Source organism: Oreochromis niloticus, linkage group LG20, assembly GCF_001858045.2.
Source record: "Oreochromis niloticus isolate F11D_XX linkage group LG20, O_niloticus_UMD_NMBU, whole genome shotgun sequence".
NCBI lineage: Eukaryota > Metazoa > Chordata > Actinopteri > Cichliformes > Cichlidae > Oreochromis > Oreochromis niloticus.
Window position 1 is genome coordinate 8,871,705 of NC_031984.2, and position 14,181 is coordinate 8,885,885.

The 14,181-nt window shown below is 40.1% G+C and overlaps 1 long non-coding RNA gene across 3 annotated transcripts; it reads right to left on the reverse strand.

Moving 5' to 3' along the window:
- Nucleotides 1–352: 352 nt before the first annotated feature.
- On the reverse strand, nt 353–11,183 carry LOC102075954 (uncharacterized). Of its 3 annotated transcripts, none has more exons than XR_003215429.1 (8): nt 9,654–11,183; nt 9,337–9,403; nt 8,939–9,028; nt 7,261–7,344; nt 7,101–7,146; nt 6,778–6,865; nt 2,083–2,412; nt 353–1,082 (listed from the first exon to the last, which is right to left on the reverse strand). It is a non-coding gene; the product is annotated as an uncharacterized LOC102075954 (long non-coding RNA). The 3 variants fall into 3 exon arrangements; XR_003215430.1 differs by having other exon boundaries at nt 2,322–2,412; nt 9,368–9,403; nt 10,999–11,130; XR_001224978.3 differs by having other exon boundaries at nt 2,322–2,412; nt 10,999–11,130.
- Nucleotides 11,184–14,181: the final 2,998 nt, after the last annotated feature.

A 14,181-nucleotide genomic window follows, 5' to 3' on the forward strand; every position in this document is an offset into this window, starting at 1 on the left:
ACAGCTACAGACTACAAGGAAAATGTTGAAAAGAAGCTTTCAGCTGGTATTCTGTCATCAGAATATAATCCTGCTTAGCTGTTGTGGAAACATCTTGACAATAAGGTATGTAAGAAGTGCCCATTAAAAAATTCCAACTTGTGGCTCCTTGCTTCAAGCTGTGAAATTTCTCTAGATTGCATTAATAAATACCAAAGCACTGGTGGAAATGCATAAACACAAAGTTTGAAGGACACTTGGATGGCAACGTAGTGTTGTGGTTACCACTGTTGCCTCAAAGCAAGACGATTCCTGGTTTGAACCTCCTGCTTGTCTAATACTTTTTTTGTGAGGCTTGTAATGTTCTCCAATGTTGCAACATCCCACAGTGCTGACATACTTTTGGTGATTCCAAAGTAACTGTAAATGTGAATGGTTAGTCAGGTGGTGAAATAGTGAGCTATCCAGGTTGTACCCTCCCTCTCGTTTCTCTGTGGCTCTGAACTAGATAAGCAGTTAAGAAAGTGGATGGATGGAAGTTAAAGCTTTAATTAAAAATTGGGATCTTCTGGGTGACCCAAAACTTTTGAGTTGGATAACCCAACAGATTTTTTTTTAAACAAACATATCAATGTCTATAGATTTTACAAAGGTAATTTAAAACAAAAACAAAAAGCGGACCACTTAGTTGCAAAATCGTCCTCAAGGTAAGATGAGATCTGTCCTTCACTGTAACCGATTTCAAATGGTGCTAGAAACAGAAGCAGACTCTGAACACCGAAAGAAATCGGTCAACCTTGGAAAGAGGACAAAAAGCAGAAGCTGGCAAAACGTCACTGTAGACCAGAAGTTTGTAGTTCTGCGAGTGGTACTCCATCTTCCAGTGGTGACATTTCCATGTTGTACCTTTATCACTGGGCACTTCTTTTGACACCTCACAGCTGCCTGGAGCTGGTCATTGAAACATACTTCCCGCCCCAAGAACACTGATTTCAAATGGTGCTAGATAGATGACAATACTCTAAGCCACCATCTGAAACCAGCTTCCAAAGGGGGAACCTCTGATGAAAGGCCGTCTTCTTTGGTGTAAAATTTAGCAGAATCTAGAACAGCCAGAAACATAAATTCCGTTTTAGTAGAAAACAGTGGAAAATAATAATATAACATAGAAAAAGTTTACCAACAGATGTTTTTTCTTTTCACTATGGATTGGATTAAATATGAGCAAGCACCATGCACAACTTTGATAAAGTGGATGCGAGGAACATTTCACTTGAACTGAAATGAAAAGATGATTGAACGAACAAAGAAGCGGCACTGAGGCTGCATCTGATACACACATAGCTTCATATCCGCGTGTTCTGTAATTAACATGGAGCATACGCCAGATACGCCAGATGTGAAGCTCTCGCGGATATGGGAGTAAGTTGGGAGACAGCCTAGATTTAGAAGTCTGCAACAATATTCTTATACTGCATTAAAAATTGTCATAAAGTTCAGACAAACTGGGATACTCAGCACATCCTTTTGAGATGACTTATTTTCATTGACACTGGATTAATTACTCCTCTAAGATGACATATTTTCATCTGGTACCTAAAATGTTATTTAATATAGAAACAGGAGTCGCACTCAGAGGCAATGCTCACGGAACAGTTGGTAGCTCTGTGAATATAATGCTCTGTTCGCAGAAGCGAATTATGCATTAACTAAACACCCACAAGAAAATGACACAACATCCATGGCATTTAATCACAAAGGAGTCGCACACTGGATGTGGGAAAGTCGACTTCAGTAAGATCTGCAAGATCACGCTGAAAGGAGCATTCAGAGACTGTGTCATGTTAAGTCTTGGATTTAGAGGCTTTAACTTTTGTAAATAGAACAGTTCATTTTTCAAACAATGCCACATCTGTGTCTCATGCTAATTCATGCCAGTGAAACAGTAAAAGGCACGACAAGTTTGAAGCCTCACCGTCTCATATCTTGTTTCTAAATGGAAGAAGATGACGGTCCAAGGCAGGCTGAGGGACGTTAAGCGTGATCAACTATATGATGGTTTTTCTTGGGTTTGTACACACAAAGTAAGTTCGATTTGCTGACCTTGTTCAGAAATCGGAGAGAAGGGAAGCAGATGATGGCAGATAAAGAGAGAGAGATGAAATGAAAAGCACTGAGAAAGCACCAGAACACCTCTCCGTCTCAATCTATTTCTCTCTAACACGCCCACGCGGCTGATCTGCTACTTGATCCAAGCTTCGTGGATGTGTGATGGGCCAAAAAAGAACAGATACACAGTAAATGCTGCCACTGTACTGTATGTCTGTAACATACGGGCTCACCTGCAGCGCTATGCAAACAGACCTTGACAAATCCTCTTCTCTCGGCTGCTCAAAAGAATAGAGAGGATGATTGTATGCTGCTCTCCAGCCACTAAAAGAGAAAAGCAGGGAAGTAGCAGTCAATCGCAGGCAATGTGAGCTGTGACGCAGAAACACGGCTATGAGACACTGGGAGGGTGGGGCAGCGACAGGTAGTGGCCAGTTCACCGACTTTGTGCCAAGTGCCTCAACAAAGTACATAACCACCCAATCCTTTCTACGATCCTTGTTCTTTTTCTATTTTTACTCTCTGCATGCAGATGAAATGGATTTTGCTTTAAAACTGCGAAAACACTCTCTGCCCTAATTCCTTAATATTTACAAAGACAACTCCCACAAATACTACTTAGTCTTTAAACTGATTAAAGACCAAATCAGGGAGCCCTCGTGTGAGCCTCAAAATATCAACTTTGATTTTCACAATAGGAGGAAGGACAAAATCCCCACGGCATTTACGAGTCCTTATCAGGCTTCAGACTGACCAAGCAAAACCATTTTGTTTGTTTGTTGTGGTTGGTTGTGTGTGAGGAAGAATAAGGATATGTGTGCCAGTGTGTTTGCGTGGTAGCCACAGTGACGGCTCTGATCAGAGGGCCTGTCTGTCTGTAGGTGTCTGGTTCCTTCCCCTGGCTGCCTCAACCCAACCCTGTGAGCTTTCTTTTTCGGGTTGTTTGTTGCTTGTGTGCCACTGGACCTGTTGTGTAATGCTTATAAAAGATTTAAAGGGACAGGAGGCCTTCAGAGAGCAGTCATCGACAGATTCACAGTGGAACTGTGAAGCACCTCGTGAATAGCGACGATAAATATCAGTCCTTACTTATCTGGCATTAAAATGCTGGGAGAAAACTGCAGTGAAACATGCATGATAAGCAACATTATTGCTTAGAGCTGTACTTGTCAAAACAAGTATAATCGGTATAATCGGTCAATTTTGTGCAGTGAACAAATGCACATTATTTTTTGTATCTGACAGTGCTACATTATACCTTGTGTGGATGGACAGGGGGCACGACAGACCACGACCCTTCTCAATATTTTTAACATAGCTGGAACTGAACCTTTAGTGGTGATGCTAAGAATCATGTTCTTCATAATCATCTTTACAAGGGGAAAATTTTTAAAAAGCCGTGAGAGTAAAAAGCTTTTTACAGCATCAGCAGGTTTAGAATAGAGAGTGAGGCACAGACGCGACACCAGAGGCAGGAGCTGCAATGCAGACCACTGAGCCGCCACACGCGCTCTTGCATCACTTCAGAAATGTAGCATAGTGTGGACACTGGACTTCCAGCCAGAAGGACCAGAAAACCGCTTTCGTCTGAGGATTTATATAATTGCTGAGGTTGCCATCTGCAGCATATAAGCACTCAGGTATGTGAGCGCCAGGGAGAGCGCTATGCACAACATACTGATCAGCTCAGTCCATAGTAAACGACACGGCCTCATTAAACATTTTATTTCACAGGTCCTACAGTTTCCTTTGATTTTCTAGAAAGGAAAAGATATGTCATTCTAAATTAGCAAGGTCCTGTAAGTGAATATGTAATGTGGTTTGAATACCTGAGAAAAAAAAGACATAATTCCTTTGATGTACCTCTAGTTCATAAATTCTAATTAAATATGGTACAGTTAGAGACTCTGTGCAAAGCAGCTCAGAGGCAAAAATACGAAAACATATCTAGAAGCAAGGATAAGGAGAACACAGAATAAATATAACAGCTATCAAATAAACATATTTAAAAGGACCTCTGTAGTTTCACACGTTAATAATGTTCATGCCTTAACAAAAGGTATGAAAAAAATATTAATTTATATGAAATGAAATGAGAAACTTCTATGGATCCCAGTACCTTCTAATAAATGTGTACATGTTATAAGTTTTTAAAGATCTGAAATTCATATAACCTGTAAAACACGGTGCAAACAAGCCCCATAAGAGACAGGGACGGTCAGAAATGTCATTACTTGTAAAAACGCAGTTTTAAACAACTGATTTATCAACTGCCATTTTCCTAAATCTTCGGAACAATACGAAGTCAGTCTATATAAACATATAAGCTAAGGTTGTATCCATAGAAAAGTGTTTCTGCAACAGCAAAACCTAAATATTAGAGAAGAGCCCTCCCCAATCAGTTAGATATTGAAATCCAGCTGCTTGCTTGCTAAAAACCAATGAAGTACTGCTGTGAAGCTCGTGGAGCCAGGGGAGCTCCTCCCATCCAATGAGAATTCAGCTTTGGCACGATGGCCTGTGATGCAGCAGCTTTAGGAAGTCCACTGCATGTGAACTGGAGAGAAGCCAAGGCAGAGTCACCAAGAGAACAAGGTAAACAACTTCCCTCTCGTCTCATCTCCCTTTCTTTTATCAGTTTCTCTCTCTCTCTCTCTGATCCCGAGCCATGACATTTAGCTCTTTCCGCCTGTCCCTTTCTCCGAGAAAGAGAACAGGAGACGGATAAACAGACGGACAGAAATGGAGAGATACGAGCTGTGTACTGATTAAAGAGAAGTCCAGCCCATAAATGACTGCGTCATCATCCCGGTCTCTCCTAACTACGCAGAAACAAATGTGTCCTGGGAAGGGTTTTGCCAGATCCCAGTAGCCCTTGAGGGTAAAAAAACAAATCACATGATGAAAGTGCCACTAGCCACATGCTGTTATCTGATACAGCTGGATCCTCAACAGTCTCTGCCATCACACATACATACATCTCTTCCTGGATGCTCACTCTTTGCTTTAGCTTCATCGTAAGCTAACCACAAAAAGTAGGCCTACTGTCAACAATGTGACTATGCGTATACGTACGCATGTATATATGTACTTCATATGCGTGGTGACAAAACAATAAAAAATGTCATTTGTGTGCCTAAATTCAACAACAAACTTATTCTGCAATTTCATTTAATTTTCTATGCTGTCCACGTTGCTGCATCTGTACACATAACTAAATACTGGTGTATTACACATGTAATACTCTGTTTCATAATAGGTCAGACAGCGCCACGCAACCACTATATTCACCTATTTCCACTAATGTAGCCATCCGTATTTCTTGAGGTGATGTTGACAAAAAGAAGAAGAAGAAGAAGGAAAAAAGAAGCGTTGATCGAATGCCTCGATAATTCTCGGCAAAACATTCCTGACTGGCTTCGGCGTGATATTAAGAACACTCCAGAATATTCTTTTGTTAACCCTTTTGTCGCACCTCTGCCCACCCAACGCACACCTTACCCTGCTATCATAACAAGACCTAGTGAAACTGTGTCACATCTTCAGCATCCATGTTGAAACTCCGGTATTAGCTCACAGGAACTACACAGCGCGCACACAAACACACACGCTCACACACACACAGATAGCAGCGACAGGCAGAGCAGATCAAAACTACCAAGGAGGAAGAGGAAGAGGAGGAGAAAGGCGAGGTTATCCGAAACCACTGTGTTCACTCCAGGTGGAAACCGACTGACGATGACTCTGGGCTTCTGTTATCTCAGCTTCTGTTTCTCCCGACATGAAAAAGTGACGTAGCAACTAATCCAAAATCTCTCTCTCTTTCTCACTCTCTGGCTTGCACTCCCTCCCTCTCTGTATCTCCCTCTGCTTGGCTCTTAAAACACACGCACTCTTTATTTTCATCTTGTTGCAACAGCAGAACTGCCATTAGATTGCTACTTCGAGCTAACACATATACACAGAAACAGAATAGACCCCACACAAATGCATATGTACGTGCGCGTTCACGCACACACACGCACAGCTGTGCACACGCGCGCATAGCCACGCAATTCCTCTTCCTGAGTGTGACGCAGCACTTAATTCTCTGTGCTTTTATACCACTGTTGTGGCTACACAACGCAGCCTCTTGATCAAGCTGAGGCAGAAACACACTTGCTAGGTGCCACAGAAGGCAAGTGAGCATGAGCAGACTGCAGTTAAAGGGACCCTACCACCAAGGCTCCCTCTCCCCCACTCTGTGACGTTGCTGTGTCCCCATTTCCCCCTATGTCCCTTGTAATTGGGTCTCTCCCTCTCCGCTGCCCTTCTCTCTGGCACTCTCCTCTCTGCTCTCGGCTAGAGACACACTCTGGCTTCTCTGTCTGTGAGGCAGAACTGACTGAGCCTCCTCGATCACCTGACAAGCCACTGGTTTTAAAGGCACATCACCAGAGTGTGTATCTGTTGCATAAGCACTAACATGGTCCTTTGGCTTTTTAAAGCTGTCTAAGGAAGAATCCGATTTATCTTTGAAACAAACAGGACTCCGTTTAACACTGTGTGGCTATGCTGTATGTACCTAATATGGTGATTTACTGTAGATTCATTGTATAGGTTGTAGAATGCATATGGTTCCGCATTCAGCCGCCAAGTTTTAGCTCCAGATTAGAGAAGGAAAAATATATGTAGTGCAAAGTGACTGACCATCACATCCCGACTCTGACACATCAAGACCGTGAATAGCCCTACAACATGTACTTCCTCTTTCAGTGCTCCAAGCCTCAACGCTGCCCTAAAGGAAACACAGGACACCGTGTTGTTAACCGTTTCATGTATATTGTGAAAAAGAATGTAAGCTTTCTAAGTGATTACACTTTAAAGTATAAGATTTAAACATGGTTACTGCGTTGGATGTCCTTAAAAGGACTGCGATTCCCGATTTATAAATAGTCTGCTTTGATTCAGTAAAACATTAGCTGAGTTTATTTTAAGAATTCGGGTTGCAGTTTGTGTGATTGTTCACATACCTCGAACAGATGTTTCTTCATTTCTAATATAAATGAGACATTGGCACTGCAGGAGGATAAGAAGAGAAAGTTAAAAACAATAACCATTAAAATCATTCCGTTTACCTTATGATACGATTCAAGACAATCTGTTAATATTCCATTAGACACGACACTTTACCTGAACTACAGTATGGTACCTTGTGAACACTACAACTGCTTTTCCTCCCGACTGCGGAACGATACGACAAATTCACGCAATGGTCTGTGGAAAGAGACGGAGTATACTATTAGATACAAACTATAAATCAATATACAGACTTGATGAATGCCTTCTCAGTGTCAACATACAAAATTAGTCTGAAGAAAGCTAAGCGTAACAAAAATGATATTTGAATCTATGCAAACAATACAGGAAGCAGCGTCCGGGCAGGGCGACAAGAGGAACAAGCCTGGTTCTGTCCCTTTTATGAGCTCATCTGTGCCTATTAGGTCTGTTCACATTTCAGAAGCATAAAGTCCCCTTTATAAACTAAACTGAAACAAAAGCTTTGTCTCAGCTACCGAAAGCCAAATAAAGTTTGCTCGTCATTTCACCGCCACACCTACTTATATTAGAGATACACGACAATGTCAACACTGAACTAGTGCTTTGATTAATAATTAATCATTTTTAAAAACACGGAGGAAAATGTTTAAGCCTAACATTATAACTGCGAGCTTGTACTCAAGTGCCGAAGTGGATGTCAACTATGTTTTGAGAATATTTTTTCTACTGCAGTCCGGTCACACTGATCCCCTAAACCTTTTAGTTTTACAGCGAGTTCAAAGGCTTCATTGAGCCTCTGAAGCACAAACTATGCTCTCTATTTTTATGCCTTAAATTTTCCATTATTCTCCAGTTACAAGTGTAGATTTCCAGCATTTCATGTGGCTGTAAATTTTCTTCCCTAAAGCACTTGTAGCTCGTGATGTCCTAATTCCCCACTGGAGCCCAAGAACACAGAGCCCACAGCTTCACCTTACAGGATTGAGAAAGAAGAGCATAGCTAAAAGAATCAGCTTTCACCCTCGAGCTATATGGGAAATGTAAGGGATCCGAGGGATCAAAGCATGTTTGCTCCGTGCAGACCGGCAGAAGTAGAGGGTATTGATCAGAGGATTGAGGTCTATCTGCTCCTCTAGGATGAAGATGTCCTGTGCATCTCTTGCAAAATAACTATAAAAAGACTAAGAAGTAAGGTTTCACGTTAAGCTTTACGCTGTTAAGTGCAACACTTTATGTTAAGTTAATCTACTACTTAAAGATGCAGTATTTTTTTTACTTTAAGTTTCAGATATTTCTAAACTTGGCCATCTACAAAACCTAAACTTTCCAAAATTGAGCTTCGGCGTTGACAAAATGAAATCATTTTATTCATTTCCAATGTTTTCAGATATTCTGGCATTTTTGATAACTTGGGAAATGCTAAAGGGTCCAATCTGTAGCCCTCTAACAGGAACAGGAAGTTTTAGTGTGACAATGGTTGTGCTGACAGATATATTATGTGACTTTAAGGGTACATGCTTTTAAAGTGTTGGTCCTTCCTGTCAGCTATTTATTCTCCTCATCCAGTGGGTAGTGTGTTAATTTTAGCCATGTCATCTATCAGCCATGCCTGTTCCACTTCCTAAACCTTAATCTCTCCCTTGGAAAGGTGCCCAGTCAGCTCCATTGATATTGTTTTCTGGCTGCAATGGGAACAAAGAATAAAAATCCTGAATGCAGCTGCGCAGATTTTTGATCTTAGGCTAAAAAAGAAAAAGTCTAAAATCTATGTTGTCTTAAGTAAAACAAAACAGTTTTTACCTTTTATTACCTGGTTTCAAGTTGCCTCTCAGAAGTGTTCAAGCATCAGTCGCTGTATCATGAAGAGACATCTGGCAGAGCTTTGCCGTCAGAGGAGCTCCTAAGAAACCATGTCAGATGGATGGATAGATAAAAATATGATATGATCTAGAACAAAAATATTATTTAAAGGGCCGTACTTTTATATATCTAAAAACAATAAAGCAGGGTAACAAAAAGTAACATATTACACGTTAAAATGTGACATGTTGTTTGAAGATATAATCACCAACTACTGGCCACACCCTTGACTTAACCTTCAAAAATATTGCAAATATCACACAGATATTTGACTTTTGGATAACATTTGATATAAACAATGGACTACTGCTCTGTTCTGCCATTTGTTCTACAAAAAACTTGGCTGACCTGGTTTTCTGAGAAGTGCGCTGGTTCTCACCTTTCAAGGGAAGTTGAACGTGTCTCTACTTTTGCTCTGTGAAAAGATAAACAGCAATATCAGCCGAGAGGTTAAGCATTTTTTATTTCTACGTTGAACTATGTCATCTATTTTAACTACGTTACATTCCAGATACATTCCTATAGCATTTCAATCTCAACCCTGAAAATAGTCCCTTAATGTGCATTTGAAAACGTCAGCAACTCAAGTCGTTAAAAGGACTGCAGTCATTTGGAGTTTTCTAACATTACCAGGCACAAAAATGAATGAAAAATACATTCTTTACCCCTCATTTAGATGCGCAAACTGCTGTTTCACCCTCAATCTGTAGTGTTGCATCAATGCTTCCCAATATCTGACTCATTCCAAGAACAGTGTTTAGACAACTTTCTTGCTTCAGAACAAACTGTTCTGTAACCCTGCGTAAATACGCCATCTTTTGGTGATCGAAGGTATTGCCCTCTGACGGTTTGTTTACATCAGGAATAAAAAGTGCGTATGACAGAAACCTCTGGATGGATGGAGCTGAGTCAAGGCACTGGAACAACAGGGGCACACAATAAACATTAACAAACAACAAAAAATGAGCCTTTAGAAATAAATCGGGAGCAAGTTTTGTAATTAGTAACTCAAGGATCTAATTTTGCTCATGAACAGCGGAAGAAAAAACCCCCATCTTATATAATTTTAAGTTTTGGCATATTTTATTGGTTATTTTGTATTACTTTCAACATGATAGTTTAAATATGTTAAGAATACATTGTGCTATATTAGCGTGACGCACTCTGACAGGTGCAATCATAACACAATTCAAAGTCAGTATATCACGCAAAGTGACTGAAAGAGTAGTAGCTCCTCTATAGTTTACCTATTATGAATTACAGTTTTCACAGTAAACTAGTTTTATCCCGTTTTGTAACTTAATTTTAAACTTACTCAACCAAGACACTCATGCACATGACAACACGTCCTAAATTTCAATAATATAAATTCTGCACCCGAAATGACAAACTAAAAGTCATAAACAAACACGTTAGCAATATCTTTCTCGAAAACAAATTATTACGCAGTACCGCATGGATGCACGGACCACTCACTCCGGGGGTAAATTGAAGTGCGCAACATCCTCCTGCAGTAAGCATCCAGCACACCTTCCCACCCAACTCTGCCCCTCTCACTGTCTCCGAAGAAAATGAGCCACAAATGCGCACAGACATGTTTTATAAGGGAACAGTTCGTAGCATATACTTTTTCTTTTTTTTTCTAAATTATTTCCGGGTAACGTTGGGAAGCAACCCTGGAAACTGCGCACTGCACTATAATAATCATATCACGTTCATGCGTAATTTTTAATCAGCCTTTAATAAAAGGAAACATAGCAACTGTTTTACGATTAGCAGTAGTTTTAAATAAGCAAAGCTCAACGGTGGTACAATTATATAACACAGAAAAAAAACAAACCCCCCCAAACAAACGAAGAACGTTAGTAAACATCACTAAAACAGCTCATCACCCAGAGTAGGGGCACTATAGCCTATATACATACAGATTATGTTACATGACTCATAGGAGCAGCCAGTGGATGTAAATAAACAGTTTCTTCCTGAAGATCTGAAGATGAGGCTGCTTACCGACAGCAACTCTTTCGCAACCTCTCCGGTTCACCATAACTGCTTCTTCGTCGCTGATATAACCTCCCATCAACCTCTTGGTTAACAGTGGCTCCAGAGTGGTCCCTTGCCCTAATGAAAACCCGTAGTCCATCGACATTTTCACAGCAACAGAATTAAACCACGCCCTCTCGCACACACCCCCGTTTTCTGATTGGACGGGGCTCTGAAATACGTCGACAGGATCACGTGATCTTGACGCATGTTTACAAACAGGCACGGGGCGGAAGTCGATACAGGCGAAGGGAGAAGAGTCCTTTCGGGAAACTTCCGGCTTAAATACGAAGTAAGAAGACATTGATATGTTGAATATATGATTAATAAGAATTTCCAAGCTCACGCAGTTGTTTATTCTTGAAAAATCGGCCTAATATGCGACGCAACGTTATCTCACTGTGTAGTAAAAAACACTGCCTCAACAGTACTTTGAAAAACTCCAGCCATCCATTGTTTCTTAATATAGGAGTCAGACTTGTATTTTTAAGTGGGCTTGGGGAAAACTTCTACTTTCTGAGTATCTTTCTAGTTTTTTTTTAAACCACTTAAAACTAATCTGTGAATGATTCAAGCAGGAAAAGACACTGACAGAAGGGATGAATCAGTGATATGTCTACATGTAAAAGACAACTTAGCAAAGAGCCAATTTTAAATTGTATTTTTAAGGACTAGCGGTCTGCCAAAAAATATATAATGTGTTGCCATTTTTTAGCTGAATCTATGAAAAATATCAAGATAACAATGTGACAGGCATGGGTCTGCCACACTGTAGGGAAAGAACTGCCAGATTTTGACCCATCATGAAGCAGTCTGATTGGAAAGGGGCTCAGCTTTTAGCATGATAAAGAACCAGAAAAACGCTGCTAATGCACAAAGGCATAAATTGATAGAAAACACACTACAGAAAACTATCGGTCATCGACTGTACCTCAACATTATTGCAGTACTGTTGGATGATCTTTGACCTTTGAACATTCTTCAAGAAGCCTGGAGAACTAGTAGTTAACGACTACTTAAAGAAATAGCAAGAAAGCTTTCTCAAGACATTTTGATGAAGTTTAATGAAGAATAAAATGTGTTCAATACAAATGTTGACTTTCAAGCTCATTAGAATTATACAGATTCTGTTTTTGCTTTATATATTTTATGTGTTTTGACAAATTTGTTTTCTTGCTGATTTCGTCAATTTCTCTATTTTAAACTAAACTGTTTCAGTTCAACAAAGAAAATAATAATTATAAAAATTCTAGAACAAGCTTTTAATGATAGTTATATTTATTAAACTAAAGAAAGGAAGCTATTCTACTACTTAGTTTATCACATAGCTTAATGTTGGCTAAAAAGTCTCACCAGTACCTTGCTGTGCCAAAATTAAATAGAAACTATAGAAGAAGATAAAAGGAAAGAAGCTGATTGAACTATATATCTGGAAAGGCCTACAGAACTTTGGATACATTCTCCACACACAGAAATGACTTGGAACAGCATTTACCTTTCCCAGGAGTGGCTGCTTATCCAAAATTCCTTCTGTGACTGCTCATTCAGGAAGTTACAAGATATCCAATGAAAGCATCCAAGGAACTCCAGGCTGTTTTCTTATCAGTAAAGGTCAGACTTCACTGATCAAAAGACAGTGGAAAATCAGCTATGTAAGAGTGGCCGTGCAAAAACATGGCTAACCAATAAGAACACAAAAGGCTTGTGTGAATTTGCCAAAACACAAACTGAGGATCCTTAAATCTTTTTTGTAGATAGGAGAATGCTCCGTCCACCCAGTGGTTGAAAATTCAACTGCTCAGTAGAAAGTGGTCTCATTATATTTTGGGTAAATCAAACACAAAATTCTATAAACAGAACATAATATGTATTACGATGAAACATGGAGGTGGCAATCTAAAGTTATTGGGGTGTTTTTGCTTAGGTAGCATTATTACAAGGCATAGCATACATTTACACTGCAGATGATAACCAGCCTCATCTATCCATGAAATCAGATGGCACACACCAAAACCTTTAGTTAATCCAAAATGCTGCAGTGAGAGTACTGACAGGGGCTAGAAAGAGAGAGCATATTTCTCCCATATTGGCTTATCTTCATTCGCTCCCTGTTAAATCCAAAATTGGTCTTGAACAACCTCATCTTATCTTAAAGATGTCATAGTACCATATCACCCCAGTAGGGCACTTTGCTCTCAGACTGATGGGTATCATTCTGAGAGCAAAGTGCCCTACTGGGGTGATATGAGTATCAGTCTGAGAGTATTTAACTGTACAATAGGAGGCAGAGCTTTAAGCTTTAGCCCCCCTCTTCTGTGCAACCAGCTCCCAGTTTAGATTTTGGGGGACAGGCACTCTGTCTACTTTTAAGATTAGGCTTAAAACTTTATGATAAAGCTTGTAGTTAAGGCTGGATCAGGTGACCCTGAAACCTCCCTGCTGCAATAAGCCTAGGCTGCTAACGGCCTCGTGTGAGGGGAGTTTTTCCTCCCCACTGTTTCCAAGTGCTGCTCATAGGAGATCATCTGACTCATGGGGGGTTTTTTTGTATTACTGTAGGGTCTTTACCTTATAATCACTTTGAGGCAAGTGTTGTTGTGATTTGGCGCTATATAAATAAAAATGAATTGACTTGAAGTTAATTACTACTCCAAGGCCACAGGATTGTCTGTAATAGAGGGAAACATGAATTCTACTCTCTGACCTAAAATCCTGGAGGTGGGTGAACTGCTATCAGTCCCTGAGCTGAAACTCAAGCAAAGTTGGGTAATGCACAGCCTCAATGATCCCAAGCATACGACCAGATTCACCTTTAAATGTCTCAAAAGGAATAAAATTTAAGCTTCTGGAGTTCACTCATCAAAGCAGAGGCCTAGACAGAATCAGTGGATTATAAAAGCACAGTTCATCTACTAAAACCCTCCAGTGTAGGCTGAACCAAATAAAGGGTCAACTTCTGTGCCACTTGTCCAACGATTAGCACGTACATCCAATAAGTAAGTAAATAAATAAATAAATAAATAAATAAATAATCATGAGCATGAAAAAATACACGTTTCATGTAAAACACAATACCAAAATGAAGCAATAATGCTATTTTGGTACACATTTGGGAATCGAAATGACTTTACACAGTCATCAGTGCGCCGT